The sequence below is a fragment of the Halichoerus grypus genome, chromosome 6, assembly GCF_964656455.1.
Source record: "Halichoerus grypus chromosome 6, mHalGry1.hap1.1, whole genome shotgun sequence".
Taxonomy (NCBI): domain Eukaryota; kingdom Metazoa; phylum Chordata; class Mammalia; order Carnivora; family Phocidae; genus Halichoerus; species Halichoerus grypus.
In genome coordinates, this window is record NC_135717.1 from 178155142 (window position 1) to 178170875 (window position 15734).

The 15734-nt window shown below is 50.9% G+C and overlaps 1 long non-coding RNA gene across 1 annotated transcript; it reads right to left on the reverse strand.

Moving 5' to 3' along the window:
- Positions 1-836: 836 nt before the first annotated feature.
- On the reverse strand, positions 837-4915 carry LOC118552006 (uncharacterized). The gene is made up of 3 exons (XR_013448622.1): positions 4775-4915; positions 4493-4660; positions 837-1999 (listed from the first exon to the last, which is right to left on the reverse strand). It is a non-coding gene; the product is annotated as an uncharacterized LOC118552006 (long non-coding RNA).
- Between the last annotated feature and the right edge of the window lie 10819 nt (positions 4916-15734).

Consider the following 15734-nt stretch of genomic DNA (forward strand, 5'->3'; position numbering starts at 1 on the left):
AAGCGCTGGCTCACCAGAGCTGAAGTTCTCAACAAAGAGTGACGACCCCTCCACCAAACTCTCCCCGATGTTCTCAGGGGGGCTCCAAAGATGGTTGCAACCTGCACCGACCTCAGACTCCTGCACCAGACCCCAGAGCACCCCAGTGATCAGCACGTGTGGGACCCCAGACCCGTCTACACTGCACCCAAAAGATAGGTTGAGAAACCAGTGATCTGCCCACAGCTGGGTGGGCTTCTCTCCAGAGTACTGAGTGAAGAATTTGAAACATTTCAACATTCAGACATTATCTGTGTGTGAGACCCTATCCAAAGACAGACAAACCAGCGGGGAGGGGATGGCCGTGTGGGCCATAGGGGCCCCGGGAGGGCCATCGGTCTCCGAAAGCAGTGTGGAGAACAGCAGCTGGTGGGGAGGGGGGCCGGCGGGATCCAGGGCATTGCAGGTGTGAATAGCGGAACTAGGAATCGGGCAGCAAGAGGAGTTTAGCTGAACCAGTCGGCTCTGAGGGAAAGAGGAGGATTGAGGGAACCGGGGTCAACTACTGGGGAGACGACTACTCGCCGGTACGGCCCTCGCTGGTCCACTGAATGTGTGGGCGGGCAGGACTCTGGGCCCACAGCACCGCCGGTCAGTGTAGGTAATGAAAACCAGACACACGCAAATGCACACATGAACAGGAAGGACAGGAGTGTCCAGGAAAAATTCCATCAGAAAAAATGTGGGAAATAGCAGTGAAGTGCCCCAGAAACTGGAAATTCACACACACAAAAATGTGGCTGGAAAGCAAGTGAAAATTGAACCAACATTCAATACATTTTTTTTAAACATTTTTAATCAAAGGGTGCCTGGGTGGCTCAATCAGTTAAGCATCTAACTTTTGGTTTGGGCTTGGGTCATGATCTCTGGGTCATGGGATCGAGTCCAGTGTCGGGCTCCACTCAAGAGAGAGTTTGCTTGGGATTCTGTCTCTCTCTCCTCTCTCCCTCACCCCACTTGTGTTCTCCCTTTAAAAAAAAAAAAACTTGAAGTAGTTGCAACTCTGAAGGAAGGCCATAAAGCAAAATTCAAGATCTCAAGGACAACATAGACGAAGAACAGAAAAGAAAGCTGGACTGGCAAAATTAAAAAACATAAATAAATAACAGAAAAAACTCAAAGAATTTCATAAAGAAAAACTAGAATACAAAGATCACACAGAAGAATAGACATCCCAAAACACAGAAGACAAAGCCAAGAGATTTAGTAGATTTAGAATATTTGAACAGAAAAGAAATTTGAAAACATCATTCAATAAGCTCATTTTGATTTGAGATATAATTGATAACTTCAGAGTCTAATTTAGGCAGAAGGAGATGCAGAGCTAAAGGAGAAATCATGGAAATTATGGGCAAACCATGGACATCGAGGCAGGTCCCGGCCATGGGGTTAGAAGGTGAGGACAGCCACCCTCTGGACAGACGGAAGGAGAACTCAGGCCACATCAGAGCAGAGAAAATGAGGCGGCTTCCAGTATGAAGCTACAAGGCAGGGGAGGGTTCGTACAAGATCTCAAGGAAAGGAAGGGCGAGCAAGAACTTCATGTCCAGACCGCCCCCCGGGGGCTTCCCTGGCCTCCCACAGAAGCCACCAGAAGGCGCACCAGCCGCCAGAGACCACCGGTTGTCAGCAACAAGGTTTAGCTGGGGTCTGGGATCAAAACACACAGGCAGGGTTCAGACAGAGCACAAAGGAAATCTCGCTGGTTGTGAAACGAAATGGGGGGAGGGAGAGAGAAGGTGCCGAGTGCAGCACCTGCGCTCTCCACTCACTCAGGTGTAAGCAGGTTGAGACTCTGCAGGTAGGAGCTAGAGCCATGCACGCAAGCTCGGGGCGAGGGGAGGCCACGGCGCGCAGGAGGAAGGGGCCTTGCGCAGTCGCTGGGGCAGAAGTCAGGTGGCTGAACAGCACACTCCTTGCACGGAGGGATACGAGAGAGTGGGGGCCACGGTTCCCTCTCCTGGAAGCAAATGCAAACGGCTTAGCAGGCTCACACGGTTCAGAACCCAGCGGCGCCGGGCAGGCCGGCGTGACTCAGCGTGAGGACAGTCTTCACCAGCTCCATAGGCAGGTGAACCACAGCCAGCATTCCCACAGACATTCTGGGGGTCCCAGTGACGGGCGGCAGGTGCATACCTGCTCAGACGGCACCTGCCGAGGGCGCTCCAGGGAGCCCCTGCAGTGAGTCCCCATCATGTGCCAGAAGACAACCGAAGGTGTAAAAACTGGAAAGAGGAGGTACAATTAGGACTAAGTACAGATGACATCACCATGCACCTGAGGACCCATGGGAAACCAAAGGACCCAAACCACCACAAAGAAGATACAAAATGGAGACACGAAAAGAAACAATTTTGTTACAGACAGTCCCCGTGAAGGGGTACCCAGGACAAAGTAGCCCACTGTGTAACAGGTGCAAAAAAGAAAAGTCACCTGGGAATAAACTTGAGGGAAATAAATGCAAACGCTGGAGGGACCAGTCGGAAGCCCTCCTGGGGGACACACAGCCACACGGGAAGTGCAGAGGGACCAGACACAGCTCGGGATCAGACGTTTGGAACCCTGGTCTGACGGCCGGGCACTGCGAGCCCGCGTCTACAGAACGCGCACACCAGGTCCACGAGGGGAGCCTGGGGCCAGGATCACAGCGGACGGGCCACAGGCCACGTGGGAGGAGAAGATGCTGCAGAGACAGGGAAGCCACCCTCGGTCTGCGCCTCGGCCGCGCCCGACCTCCACAGAACCTCCAGGGACACACCACGCGCTTTAGGTTCATCTTAGAATACTTATAAAGCGTAAGTAAACATCATGATAATGAGAAATAAATTATGTTCTATACAAGAGCTGTTCGTCTTCCACATGCTGCTAACATCTGCTTGATATTTATTCAATATCCAATAAAACTAGTAATTAATCTGGGTTTTCTTTAAAAAAAAAAAAACAGGACCACCAGAGAAACGGAAACGATTTAACTTTCACTTGCAGCAGCAAGAAGGTGGTGTGGACGTGTCCACGGAGGTTTGGGCTCGTTGCCCTGGTCCTCAGCAGGGCAGCACGGCGAGCCAACCCCCCAACCCAGCCTCAGCTGCCCCCCGGGTCATCACATGCTCAGCCCCAGGGACCCCCTGGCCAGTTTAGGGGCGTCTTCCAGAACGCTGCTTCCTCAGTGAGCGCTCCTAGCTCATCCGTGCTGCGGAAGCCTGCCCACAGCCCCGCTCACCGACTGCTGTGTCCAGGGGGACAGCACGGCCCCGGCGCCAGGAACAGCCACTGGCCAAGGCCAAGGCCAGTGTTTAGGTCGGGAACTTGAGGCTGCAAAGGAAGGGCCGACACCAGCAGGAGTCCCACCTTGCCCCCCCCCCCGACTCCATCCTGACCGAGCACCCCACCCTGGCTGACACGGCAGGGTGGCAGGAGACCCCACTCCGGTGTTAACTGAAGGGGACTGAGTCCCCTAAGTTTAGTCCCCCAGGAGCCTGGGCTAGGGTGAGTGGTCCATGGGGTTCCCGCCTTCCCTGCCCTGGGAGAACAGGCCTCTCCAACATGCGCCCGGCCCCTGCATGGGCAGGACAATGGGTCTGCCTTTCCCCTACTCTTAGACACAGTGATTCCTAATGTTTTCCTCAGAACTTTCCCAGCCGTCGGGGTGGCCCGGAAACCGAGCTGAGCCCCTTGGCCTTGGCCCCTCCAGTGCTGAGAAATCTCCCCCGCCCTCCCCAGCCACCAGCGGACGGGGCAGCAGGCTCCCAGCCCAGGCTGCGCTCAGCCCTAGACCACTGGCTTCTCCCTCGGTGCTTTTCATTAATCGGGTGAGTTTATGTTGGTTCCTACCCCAGGTGCAGCAGAGACAGCCCATCCCAAGGAGAACCACTGCCAGTCATCTCTTCCCCGTTCCACAAGACAGGGACGAACGCAAATGCACATGGTGGATGGGGGTTATTGGAAAGGGGGACTATAACCTATTAATTTATCATCTTTGCTTCCATCAGCGACACTTTTTGTCCTCCTGCAGATAATAGAGAGGAGATTCCTGCCAAGCGCAGCCTTGACCCTTGCAAGACGTTTCCCAGGCGAACATCCTAAATGGAGTCGTCAGAACTGAAAACCACAAATATCCATGCACTAAACTGAATAAAAATGGAAATGTCTGCTCCCAGGCATCATTACATGCTTGTTGAGATAAATCCAGTCCTTTGCATCCATTAACCTTTCCCCATGTGGCCCTCTGGTCCAGCATGATGAACGAGCTGCCGCCCAGACGTCGGATGGTTTGACCTTTATTCATCTAAAAGCACAGGGCCTCTTGGTGTTAAGTGGATGCCACTCTAGGATAAAATTGATCTTAGAATAAGGATCTTTGGAGTTGTCTTAGGTAATGTGATGGGAATGGACTCTGTACTCTTGGCTCAAAGATAAATTAAACAAAACCCAATGTAAACAGTCGTCTCCCCACCTGCTCTGGATCCTCTCGTAGGAGAAGCCCAGGCCCTCGCAGACCCAGAGGCATCCACAGGACTCACAGGGAAAACCCTTAACTTTGGTTGCACAAGGAGTCTTCTGGGAACATAAGGTCAACTTCAGTGTCTTCACTCGAAAGTAGTTCCACGCAATGGACTTGAATCTGAAAATAATTTCAAAATACCTAAGAATGCATTGAAAAAGATTCATGGGAAGCAACTCACCCCACGAAAACTGACACAACTTTGGGATTCAAAACCACAGCAGCGGTGTGCACCTGGGTGGCCCCGTCGGTGAAGTGACCAGCTCCTGGTTTCGGCTCAGGTCGTGATCTCACGGGTTGTGGGATCGAGCCCCGTGTCGGACTCCACGCTCGGAGGGGAGTCTGCTGGAAGAGTCTCTCCCTGTGCGCCTCACCCCGCCCTCTGTGTCTCTCTACAATTATAAATAAATCTTTTCAAAAATTAAAAAAAAAACAAAACCACAGCAGAGCGGCAGAGCGGGAGTGTGACCGTTCTCCGAGGCAGCAAGTCACAGGAGGCTCAGTCTGGAGACCCTGCAGCTGGAAGACCAAGCCTCAGAACACGTGGCTTTCTGGACCACGGGACCACGGAGGCTGCCCCCCCTACACACACAGCTGTGTTTGTCTGGAAACCGGGGCACTGGAAGACGTGAGATGCAAATTCTGTGTGTCTGCTCCTCGCCTGCAGGAAAGACCCAGGGCCTGATGGAGACGCAGGCAGAGGCCACACGGAAATCTGCTCTTGGAGACCGGCACCGGCCAGAGCTGGGAGCCGCTGCTCTTTTAACCAAGTGCACTCCCCAGCTGTGAGGTCTGCAGTGAACGAAAGCCATGTGCACGCGGTACCAGAGCCGGCGTGAGCGGAGAGCTCCCCTCCGGCCAGACCATAGCCGGCTGCCAAGTTACAAAGGCACGGAGGGCACCGTGGGGGAAACCACAAAAACAGGGCGGTCGGAGGCATCAGGGGCTGCCCAGTGCACAGGGGACGAGGTTGGCGGTGGGAGCCACTTCACCGCCTATGGCACACGGAGGAAAAATAACCCCCAGAAGGACACAAAATGTGCCGTCTGCAATGTCCTCAACCCAGTACTAGATGTGTAAGGAAACAGGGACGTTGGACCCACAATCAGGATAAAAGGCAATCAATGTAAATTAACTCCAAGTGGAACCAAACGCTGGATTCGACAGAAAAAGACATCAAAGCAGCTGTTGTGTTCAAAAAATAAACGTACATTCAAAGAAAAAATAAAATATATAGAAAGAAGTACAGGAAAGTATTGTATCAATGAATAAACATGGGAAATCTCCACCGACAAATGGAAACAATAAAAAGTGAAAATTCTAGAACTGGTAACCGCAATAGTTGGAACATAAATTTACTAAATAACCTTGATATCTGTTTGGAGGCGGCCAAAGAAAGGATTGTAAACTTGAGGTTGATCAAAAATGCAGAAAGTAAATAAGATTGAAAGAAGCGAACAGACCCTCAGAGACCCGTGGCACAGAATCATCTGCATGAATTTGAATCCCGGGGGAAGAGAGAAAGAAAGAGAAAAATGCAAACAGTTGCCAGATATACATAATGGCCAAAACCTTCCAAACTGGTGGAAAAGTTAACTTACAGGTGCAAAAAATTCAACAAACTCCAAGCAGGATAAGCAAGAATACGGGCAAAGTTCTAAAAGTCAAAGATAAAAAGGCAATGTTGGAAGAAGCCAGAGACGAGCAGCATGGGAGATACGGCGGAGCGATGACAAAGTCACAGGGATGCTCGTCAGGAACGGAGCAGGTCCGGTGCCGGGAAAACACTGAATAAGTTATTAGCAAATTTAATTATTCACAAATATAAAACATACAAAAGTATTTGAAAATCGGTATTTTTAAATCTATCCATCATGACCAAGGAAGGGTCTGGAAACCTGTATGATTTCACTGCATTAATAGCCTGGAAGAGGGAATCGGACAATTCTCTCAACCGATGCAAAAAAAAAGGCATAAGTCATGTTCAACACTCATTAATTGGGAAAATCTAGATTTTCCTGGATGCCAGTCCACATCCAGGAACGTGGGTTGAAGGCAGGCCTGGTCCCCAGCCGGTCACTTCACTCCCCAGAGCTTTGCCAGGCACGTGTGGTCGTGAACCCACAGGATCTGCACCACGTGGGAAATGCAGAGTCTCGGGCCCCAGCCCAGGCCTGCTGATCGGAGTCTGCATTTTAACAGCTGTGTCCCGCATGCACGCGCGTGTGCGTGTGTGTGTAAGAGAGACATGGCTGAGGAGCCCCGCCCAGAGAGGCCACCTTGTTTGTAGTCGAGAAAACTAAAATCTCGTCAGATGTTCCATAGAAAAAAAGGTAATGTCGGCGTTTTCGTATTATGGGTGAACTACACCGATAAGAATCAAAGAAAAGTCGTTCTGGAAGATACAACGGAGCGTGTTGGGGCGCAGCACACTTTATAAGTATTAAAATAACGTCTGCACAAAGGAGGACACCTCACTTTTGGCGGCACGTGTATGATGCAAATGCAGATGGGAGAGACCCTGGGGACGCCGCGGGAGGGAGCAGGAGAACGGGGCTGGGGAAGGGGACAGCGTCTGTAACGCAAGTTTCTTTAGGAAAAAAAAAAAGGAGGGGCGCCCGGCTGGCTCCGTGGCAGGAGCACGCGACTCTAGATGTCGGGGTCGGGAGTTCGAGCCCCATGTCGGGTGTGGAGATGACTTAAAAGGGGGGTGCGCTGGGGAGAAAGGATGTAAGGCCAATATGACAGTACGTTTCCTTCTCTTCGCTCACTTCTCTTTTTAAATTTTTGAAATTAATCATCAAACAGGGCATATTAAAATAGAAATGGCATAGGGTTACCGTTTTTTAAATTATAACCACGTGCTTGGCAGACACAAGCTCCAAGAGTAGAATCCTGGGGGATAAAACGCATCTCTTTGGAAAGCAGTTTTCCAAGATATGTCAAGAAACTCTGTCTTGGCATTCATACCTTACAAGCATGTTTTCTTAAAAACAGAGACCGTCTTCTAGGAAAATATGTTTATTATTAGAAAAAATAAAAAGAACATAAATGTCCAGTAACCCGGCAGTTTTGCGTAAATTTGGGGGCAACTGTGCTGAGGGACAGCGTACATCCCTCCAAGGTGATGATCATGAACGGTTTCCCACGGTCGGCAAACGTGTGTGTGAAAACTCAGCAGGTGCACTCACATACTCGGTAAGCTCACTCCTGCTCAGTGGATGCGCGTCCACAGCTGAGAACGCAGAGGGGGGCCCACCACCAAGCCCGGAGGGGTGGGCGGCTGCTGGGATGCTTTCTCTTCCCTGCACTCCCCGGGTTTCAAATGAGCACAGGTTCCCACTAAAATCTCATAAGAAGACTTCATTTTAAAAATGTAGACAGGCCAGTTTCTCATTACGAGCTCATAGAAAGCTCTCCGAGCCGTGTTTGGATGCTAGAGAAACATCCGGAAAACCCCGATGAGGCTCTGCCCTGAGGGAGCTCCCCCGCCAGCCGTGGCCGCCACGGGAGCCGTCCTGCAGGCCCCTCGGGGACGGCGGGAGATGGAGCCCACACCAGAGATATGGTGACTTCTGTCTGTCTGTCCCACTCCACTGGGGGACGCCCCTGCCTGCCCAGCCCATCCTGAGACCCCACTCCTGGTCCTCCGGCCCCACTGGGGGACACCCCTGCCTGCCCAGCCCATCCTGAGACCCCACTCCTGGTCCCCCGGCCCCACTGGGGGATGCCCCTGCCTGCCCAGCCCATCCAGCGGCCCTGGCAGTGGCCTCCCGCAGGATCTACCCACCTGGCTCGCCAGGAGAGCACAGGGCAAGGGGCCCCAAAGTTCAAACCTAAAATTCCCAGTTTGGGTTCAAATCTCTTCAGCCCTCAATCAGCCAAGAAACGGGTCAGAAACCAGTCGGGCTGGCCCAAGAAAGTGAGGGGTGGGGAGTCTGCTCCCTCGTCTCCCGGCTGCCAGGAGGCCGCGTGCGGGCGTCCGGCTGGGGCTCAGCTGCTGGTGCTAACAGGCTCCTGAAGGTGCAGCGACAAGCAACACGGCCTGGATGGACGCCGTGAGTTTTCTTGAAACCTTGGCGGAGAGAAGTCCAGAGCGCAGTGGGGCCGCCTCATCCTTTGAGGGCATTTCGGAGAGTGAACGGGGCCGCAGCAAGGCATCCGCTCCCGGAGCCCCCGGGGGGTTCAGGGTCTGCTGCGGCCCACCTGCCCTCACCCCGCCGTGGCGGCACCAGACCTTTCCCTCCAGAGCACATTTACCAAGAAGGTTCTTACTCAAGCCTGCAGTTTTTCCCTCGGATGGGGGCATGGCCACGACACGGTGCCCACAGACAAGCCCTTCTCGGGCCTCCCCAGTGCCCCCCAGGCAGAGGGAAGCTCCGGTGGCCACCGTCTGGGGTCGGCGAAGGGAGGCCATGGGGGTCCCTCCTTCCGCGGTGACCTTTGGGCAGTGGCTCAACCCCCGTCCAGAGCCAGGGGCTGCAAGCAGGGCCCCACGCCCCCAGAGCAGTCCGTTCGGACGACGGCCACAATCATCCGGACACGTTCATGTGAGACACGGGTTCACAGTTCATCCTGTTGCTCGTGCTTCAAAGAACAATCCTTCAGAACAAACGCAGGAAACAAGATCCGGTGCCCTCATGAGGACCCTGTTGGGGTGGGGACGCCCCCTGACAGCGTGGGTTCACGGAGCCTGGAGGGCCTCTGGGTGGCAGCAACAGTAGCTGCCGACCTCGAGGGCAAAAGGGGAAACGGGATCCGCCGAGACGGTGTGGGAAACAAAACCATTCCCGGGGGTCCTCAGCCTCCGTTTGTGAGTTTTCACACCTGGGGACCCCGGCCAAGGTCCCCACTCCCCAGAGGCCTCGGGCTACGCGGGGGATGCCCAGCAGTGCGTCCGGTGCCCGGAAGTCTGTCTGAGCCAAGTGCACCTGCAGGAAACACGCGCTGGACCCTCACTCAGTGGTGAGGACAAGGGTTTCCCAGGTTTGGGCGCATGTGGTCCTCAGGGAGTTGACCTAGACATTCCAGAAATTTCCAGCATTTGATTACACACGTGTAACATCTCATGACCGAAACAGACCAACCAGGAGGTGACCCCACACTCCATCTGCCCATTCTCCCAACACTGATTGAGCACCTACTGTGTCTCAGCTCCGTCCCAGGAGCCGCTGGGAGGAGCATGAAGACTCGAGGCCCTGCCCTCCGCTCTCACCTCCCTGGGGGCAGACGGGAACCAGTGAGGGGCCCGCTGACAGCATTAAGATGTTTTGGACGGATCAGATCATTTGGGTTGCACGCTGTTCTCGGGCCCGGCACCCGACAGCGGCCACATCTGATTAAACCATGATGCATTGAGCGCGACTTGGCGAGCACCAGCCTGTTAGCGCGGCCAATGAGGAGCCAGTGATCCAGAAAGGGTGGCGGGCACCAGGCACGCTGCTTTCTACAACCCCCCTCTCTGCAGTCGGGGAACGGAGCTGCCCGTATCCCCACTGGGTGTGAATATTCCATCACAATTAGCAATCCACAAGGCAAAGTCCAAAAATATGGCATCATCCTTCAGATCCTATTCCGTTGTGCCTCCGAGATTTCTGAGCTGTTTTTCTGATGGAAAGGGCTGCTTTTCTTAACAAGACGATGGAAGTGCTTGAGCATGTGACTCTGGTTTCCTGCCTCAGGATGGCACAGCTCAGCAGCGGGCGGGCACTGCCTCCTCCCCTCAGCCCCACCATGGGCGCCAGGCCAGACCATGGGGCCAGCAGGGTCGTCCCTGGTTGTCAACAGAAAGGGACCCTGGGTGCAGAGCCTCACACGGAATCCCTGGGGCGTGAGGGTCAGGCGAGCAGTCCAGCAGACAGAACTGAGGCTAACTAACCCGGAACGCAGCCAGCCAGGGCCCCGGAGAAACAGCCCAAGTGGGAGTGGGAAGGGGGTGGGCGTCAGTGCCCCCGCGGTGGCCCCGCTCCTCCCTGACGCCCAGCCTGCACCCAGCCTACAGTGGATGATCAACAGCCCTGTGTTGAATGTTCTCCGATCAACTCAGAGGCCTGCGATTGGCCACTCCTCCTTCATGGCCGTGGAGTGAATGTCGCCACTCGAACGGCCCGTTCTTGCAAGGTCATCGGTCCTGAGGAGTGAGGGTCGGCCACCAGGTGCATGGGCATAAGCTAATGAATGCACACAGAACACTGAGCCTCACACATTTTACCTACTGTTTCCAACACTCATGAAACGTTTACAAGAGCTGCGCCTCCATGCTGGGCCATGAAGCAGGTCCAGCTGATGTCCCAGGAGGTGTTGTCCGAGCTCAGGGCAGGCAGGTCCGAAGCAGCCACGTGAGTAACCAGAGTCTGCAGAGTCTGCAAATGAAGAAGTGAGCTCTAGGTAACTCACTGGAGCAGAAGATGAAGGACTGAAGTTGGAAAACACTCCACACCAGACATGGGCAGTGCAGCCTCAGCATGGGTGTTTCAAGGAGCCAGAACAACAAAATAAACTGAAACATCCAAAATTAACCACCTAGACAACAACCATACAGCAGAGAGGAGCAGAACAAAGTTGAGAAACTTCTGGAAAATCTAGACGGGAAACAGACACTACAGGTAGGCAGGTACAGAACAGATTTCTGCAAGCCACGTACATCCAATAAATTTGAAAATTCAGATGAAATTGACAAATTCTCAGAAAAAGGCCATATTCGAGAAGAAACAGAACATGAGAGCCCTCCAGTCATTAGAAAGTCCATCCTACAATAGAAACAAGACCACCCTACAAAGGCATACCCAGGGCCCCGGGGCTTCACAGAAGTCCCACCCAGAGCTCGACAGGTTGACATGGGCCCTGCACAAACTTTCCACAGATCAGAAAGAGGAGAAACACCCAGGGGCTCTCATGAGTTTAGCACAATTTCATGCCAAAAATCTACTGAAGACAAGTTTTTAAAGGGAAAATTTCAGGCCAAACCAACCCGTAAACATAGACATAAAAATCATAAGCAAAACAGGACCAACCCAAATTTACTGGTAAATAATAGAATAGGACTTCAGAGTCACGTGGAATTTGTCCCAGAAATTTGAGGTTTCACACAGAGAACAGAGCACCCAGAATCAACGTGATTCACTCTATGACAGATGAAAAGAGAGCAATCATTTGCCAGATCAATAGATACAGAAAAAGAATTTTAAGAACCTGGCATTCATTCAAAACAAGATTTTTAAGAGTTTAGTTAATAAAGAGCACAAGATAACTTGCTCTGATTACACAAACATCACCCTCAGCTTGCAAAGTAATCAAATGTCTCTGAGACAAAGAGAAAGTCAGATCTTTGTTTCCATCACTGCCACTCACACTTGGGCTGGAGAAGAAAAGGAAAAAAGGAGGGGAGAAGACAGGCTTGAGAAGGAAGACACAGAACAGTACTTACTCACGGATGACAAGAGCAATAATCTACAGATAAACTGTAGGAACTAGTAAGAGAGGTTAGCAAGACCACAGAGGACAAAATCAATTATTTCCCCATGCATAAACAGCTAGAAAATGAAACTTTTTAAAAGGTGCCATTTACAAGAATACATTAATGTGGTTGAGATCTGGAAGTCTGTCTAACAGAGGACATCCCGAGACATCCACAGAGAATTTTAGGAACCATCACAGAGAAGCGTTACAGAAGAACAGTGTAATTTTGTGGAACTTGACAAGATGCATCTACAGTTTATATGCAAGTGCCAGGGTCAGAAATGGCTAAAGCACTCTTGAAGTATCCTAATAGAGAGTTGCTGGGCAGGCATCAAGACTCGCCATAAACCACAGCGGTTCAGACAGAGTGGTGGTGGCCCCAGGTTAGACAGAGCTCAGGGAAGAATGAAGTGACCAGAATCAGAACAAGCTTCCTTGGACACCAACACATGAGAGGGGCAGAGGCTGAGCTGCCAGGGAGCACAGCTCAGTGAGCAATACGGGGCCCCAGATATCCCCGTGAAGAAACAGTTACACCAACCCAACCTCCACCACACCCCAGGGTTCAGCAGAGCTTTCCCGTAAACTACCCGAGAGTAAGTATTTCAGCCCTATGCAAAGCCACATGATTGGCCTCTGTCTCACCACTCAGCTCTGCCAGTATGTAAGCAGCCATGCAGAAATGCCTGGGCATGGCTGGGTCCCAATAAAACTTTATTAACAAAAACAGGCAGTGAGCTACATCTGGTCCTGGGGCTACAGTTTGCTACCCCTGCCATACCCAAAAATCAGTCCTCATGAACGACACACCTGCCAATGAAAGATAAAATGTTATAGTTCTTAAAAGCAAGACAGGAAATATCTTTGTGATCTAAAGATAGAAATGGAGTCCTTCACCAAAAAAAAACCCAAAGAAAAACCCTGTCAAAGGAAAACATAGAGGGAGCGGAGCAAGATGGCGGAGGAGCAGGAGACCTGGATTTCGTCTCCTCTCAGGAATTCAGCTGGATAGGGATCAAACCATTCTGAACACCTACAAACTCAACAGGAGACTGAAGAAAAGAATAGCAACAACTCTCTGAACAGAAAAGCGACCACTTTCTGGAAGGTAGGACGTGCGAAGTGAATCCGAGGCGATATTCGGGAGGATAGACGGTGGGGGAGGGGCCTCCGTCGGCCGCTTCTGGCAAGTGATAGAGCCGCGGAGCACAAAGTCGGAACTTTTAGAGTCTGCTCCGCTGAGGGACGTCACTCTGGTGGCGAAGTGGGGGGTGGAACCCTCGCGGGACAGTGTGGTCTCAGGACCCTCGGGGTCACAGAAAGACCGGGGGTGCCTGAGTGCGGCAGAGCTCCCAGGGATCGGAGCGGGGAAGCCGGCTGCAGAGACGGAGCCCAGGCGCGGGCTCTCAGCTCGGGGTTGTCATAGACCGTGATCCGCAGCACAGTCGGGCCACTGCTCCTCCAGCAGGGACCCAACAGGCGGCAGATCCGGGGAGACTCACCTTCTTCCCCCGGGAGGAGAGGTGCGGGAGCGCACCGCGGGGCTCTGCTGGGTTTGGAGACTCCACCCGGGGTCGGGGTCCAGATAGAAAGGCGCGGTCACAGGCCGGGTGAGCACGGAGTGCGGCCGGAGACCGGGGAGACGGGAGTGACTGATGGCTTTTCTCGGGGGGCGCACTGAGGAGCGGGACCCCGAGTTCTCGGCTCCTCCGGGGCAGAGACTGGGAGGCCGCCATTCTCACTCTCCGCCTCCAAGGCTGTACTGAGAGCTTGCAGGGAACAAAAGCTCCGGAGAGCAAACCCGAGCAGATTACTTAGCCCGGACCGGCAAGGGCGGGGCAATTCCGCCTCCGGCAAAGACATTTGGGAACCACGGCAACAGGCCCCTCCCCCAGAAGATCAGCGAGAACAGCCAGCCAAGACCAAGTTTACCGATCAGTGAGAACAGCAGAACTCCAGCGCTAGGGGAATACAGCACATAGAATTCATAGCAGTTTTCCCCTGATTCTTTAGTCTTTCAAAGTTAATTTTTTTAATTTTCTTTATTTTTTCTTTTTCTATTTTTTTTAATTTTTCTTTTTCCCTTTTTCAACCAACATCTTATCAATCCCTTTTTTTAAAATCTTTTTTATTTTTCATTTTTAGAGTCATATTCTATCCCTTCATTGTAGTTAACCTTATTTTTTGTATATATATAAGTTGTTCTATCTTTAAAATTTTGGGATACAGTTTCTTCTAACAGACCAAAATATACCCTAAATCTCCAGTGTATGGCTTTGTTCTAGTCTCCTGCCTGATCACATTCTTCCCTTTTTTTTTTTAATTTCTCTTCTTTCTTTTTTTCAACGAACTTCTTATCTTATCAATTCCTTTTATAAAATCTTTTATAATTTTCATCTTTACAGTCATATTCCATCCCTTCATCATATTTACCCTTATTTTTGTACATATGTAAGTTTTTCTTTCTTTAAAATTTGGGAGTCAGTTTCTTCTAACACACCAAAATACACCCAAAATCTAGTGTGTGGCACTGATCTATTCACCAGCCTGATCATATTTGATCATATTCTTTTTTCTTTCTTTCTTTCTTTCCCTTTCTTTTCCCCCAGTTTCAGCTCTCTTTTGATTTGTTTAGTGTATATTTTTCTGGAGTTGTTGTTACCCTGTTAGCATTTTGTTCTCTCATTCATCTGTTCTCCTCTGGACAAAATGACAAGATGGAAAAACTCACCTCAAAAAAAAGAACACGAGGCAGTACCGACTGCCAGGGACCTAATCAATACGGACATTAGTAAGATGTCAGAACTAGAGTTCAGAATGACGATTATAAAGATATTAGCTGGGCTTGAAAAAAGCATGGAAGATACTAGAGAATCCCTTTCTGGAGAAATAAAAGAACTAAAATCTAACCAAGTCGAAATCAAAAAGGCTATTAATGAGGTGCAATAAAAAATGGAGGCTCTAACTGCTAGGATAAATGAGGCAGAAGAGAGAATCAGTGAGATAGAAGACCAAATGATGGAGAATAAAGAAGCTGAGAAAAAGAGAGATAAACAACTACTGGATCAAGAGGGCAGAATTTGAGAGATAAGAGATACCATAAGATGAACAATATTAGAATAATTGGGATCCCAGAAGAAGAAGAAAGAGAGAGAGGGGCAGAAGGTATATTGGAGCAAATTATAGCAGAGAACTTCCCTAATTTGGGGAAGGAAACAGGCATCAAAACCCAGGAGGCACAGAGAACCCCCCTCAAAATCAATAAAAATAGGTCAACACCCCAACATCTGGTAATAAAACTTACAAATCTCAGAGACAAAGAGGAAATCCTGAAAGCAACTCGGGACAAGAGGTCTGTAACCTACAATGGTAGAAACATTAGATTGGTAGCAGACCTATCCACAGAGACCTGGCAGGCCAGAAAGGACTGGCATGATATATTCAGAGCACTAAACGAGAAGAATATGTAGCCAAGAATACTATATCCAGCTAGGCTGTCACTGAAAATAGAAGGAGAGATGAAAAGCTTCCAGGACAAATAAAAACTAAAAGAATTTGCAAACATTAAACCAGCCCTACAAGAAATATTGAAAGGGGTCCTCTAAGCAAAGAGAGAGCCTAAAAGTAACATAGACCAGAAAGGAACACAGACAATATACAGTAACAGTCACCTTACAGGCAATACAATGGCACTAAATTAATATCTTCCAATAGTTACCCTGAATGTAAATGGGCT